Here is a 2,500-nt window from a genome sequence, read left to right on the forward strand (position 1 = left end):
CGGCCTGTGTCAACTGTCCGCTGATGTCGTACGCGTGAACCACAATCTGTACTGCACATTCGTCCCTTATGTACTGAATGATACATCGTGGCACATGTGTGACCGCACAACGACTGCGCCCCAAAAACGGCGGACCATACAGTGCAAATATTGTGCACGCAGCTACGTGTCGTCTCCCTATGAGAGCTGGATTGCAGTGTGGTACGCCATAGAGGACGTGTGGGAGGAACGGACGCCGTGGATGGCGATCAGCATGAGCTGTCTGTTGATGTATTCGGACCTAGTCGTCTCTCCTCACACACCGTGATGGCATGGTGCACCGCGTTCCATATCTGCGACATGCTACAGAGGCCGGTTGACAGTCGTTCGAGCAATGGGACATCGCATACGTACGGGGGGCCACCTTCCACGTATTGTCTAGGCGTGCACATTTTGTTGCGTGTATGTGGGGCAGACGTAGTGTGGCGTGACACCTGACACAGGCATGCAATAATCGTTGAAGTTGCAAATGGCGATGGACGCCTGCGTTTTCTGGTGAAGTTACGCAAATGAACAAATGGTAACCTGTTGTGGTGCGGTTGTTCTCGCTAGGGGTGAATCGGTGATGGCGACGATAGGTTGAGGTACTAACCGGTTGTTCCAGCGATACCCACCATGCCGACGAAACTGAACGGCATCTGGGTGTGAAGCGATACGCGGCGGTGGCTGGGTGGGGACCGTCCCCGGCCGGTGAGGGGGCGCCTCCCGGCGTGCTGGCCGCGCGGTGCGTGGGCGCACGCGCTACAGCCGGCTGGTGGGGGGCGGCCAGTGGCAGGCGCGCCGGCCGACGGACGCGGCAGGCGTCCGCAGCTGCGCGCCGGCGCACCCTGCGCGCGGCGCCGTGCGGCCAAAGTAGGTCCTCGCGGGCCCGGTGCGAAGCGCGGTGGACATCTTCAGTGTGCTGGTCCGATTGAGGACTGTGTGCGTTGAGGATGCGCCGCCGCCCGGCGCTCGGCGCCGCGACGCCGTCTGCTGCTCGGTCGCCCCAGCGGTTCTCGCTGGTGGTTTTGTATCGCAGCTGTGCGGATGTGTTGGCGCGTGCGCTGTGCTGGGAGAGTTCGCTTCGGCAACCCAAGTGGGGCTTTTGTCCTTCTGTGGCGCTGGCGTTGGAGCTGCCGGTCACCGTAGGTGGCGCGTGTTGTCTCCCGCCGGCAATGCCACGACAGCACGCTCCCGGGCCTCTGTCGGCAGCGGCAAGCTCAGTTGGGAGCACGGGTGGTCGCACCGAAAGCGTCTACTCGCCTAACTCCGGGCGATTGCGCCTCTCTCGAACCCGACCAAGTACTTGGGACGGCGCTGCGCGCCGCCGGGACCTGAGAGGGTTTTCGAGGTGTATTGTGCAGGGGAGCTCAGCCTCCTCCTGTTTGCAGAATGATTGAGCGGACGCTTGCGTGTTCGCGCGGGCCCCCGGGACACACTCCCGGGCGGCCGGCTGCTCAGCTCTAGTTGACGCAGCTCCCTGGTTGATCCTGCCAGTAGTCATATGCTTGTCTCAAAGATTAAGCCATGCATGTCTCAGTACAAGCCGCATTAAGGTGAAACCGCGAATGGCTCATTAAATCAGTTATGGTTCCTTAGATCGTACCCACGTTACTTGGATAACTGTGGTAATTCTAGAGCTAATACATGCAAACAGAGTCCCGACCAGAGATGGAAGGGACGCTTTTATTAGATCAAAACCAATCGGTCGGCTCGTCCGGTCCGTTTGCCTTGGTGACTCTGAATAACTTTGGGCTGATCGCACGGTCCTCGTACCGGCGACGCATCTTTCAAATGTCTGCCTTATCAACTGTCGATGGTAGGTTCTGCGCCTACCATGGTTGTAACGGGTAACGGGGAATCAGGGTTCGATTCCGGAGAGGGAGCCTGAGAAACGGCTACCACATCCAAGGAAGGCAGCAGGCGCGCAAATTACCCACTCCCGGCACGGGGAGGTAGTGACGAAAAATAACGATACGGGACTCATCCGAGGCCCCGTAATCGGAATGAGTACACTTTAAATCCTTTAACGAGTATCTATTGGAGGGCAAGTCTGGTGCCAGCAGCCGCGGTAATTCCAGCTCCAATAGCGTATATTAAAGTTGTTGCGGTTAAAAAGCTCGTAGTTGGATTTGTGTCCCACGCTGTTGGTTCACCGCCCGTCGGTGTTTAACTGGCATGTATCGTGGGACGTCCTGCCGGTGGGGCGAGCTGAAGGCGTGCGACCGCCTCGTGCGTGCTCGTGCGTCCCGAGGCGGACCCCGTTGAAATCCTACCAGGGTGCTCTTTATTGAGTGTCTCGGTGGGCCGGCACGTTTACTTTGAACAAATTAGAGTGCTTAAAGCAGGCAAGCCCGCCTGAATACTGTGTGCATGGAATAATGGAATAGGACCTCGGTTCTATTTTGTTGGTTTTCGGAACCCGAGGTAATGATTAATAGGGACAGGCGGGGGCATTCGTATTGCGACGTTAGAGGTGAAA

General features: G+C 58.0%; 1 non-coding gene across 1 annotated transcript in view; it reads left to right on the forward strand.

Annotated features, from left to right (window-relative positions):
* Positions 1-1,495: 1,495 nt before the first annotated feature.
* The window catches only part of LOC124749197, a 1,909-nt gene continuing 904 nt past the window's right edge, over positions 1,496-2,500 (forward strand). The window contains exon 1 of the ribosomal RNA XR_007011796.1: positions 1,496-2,500. This exon is cut by the window's right edge and continues 904 nt beyond it. This is a non-coding gene — a ribosomal RNA (small subunit ribosomal RNA).

The sequence above is a fragment of the Schistocerca piceifrons genome, unplaced genomic scaffold, assembly GCF_021461385.2.
Source record: "Schistocerca piceifrons isolate TAMUIC-IGC-003096 unplaced genomic scaffold, iqSchPice1.1 HiC_scaffold_43, whole genome shotgun sequence".
Lineage (NCBI taxonomy): Eukaryota > Metazoa > Arthropoda > Insecta > Orthoptera > Acrididae > Schistocerca > Schistocerca piceifrons.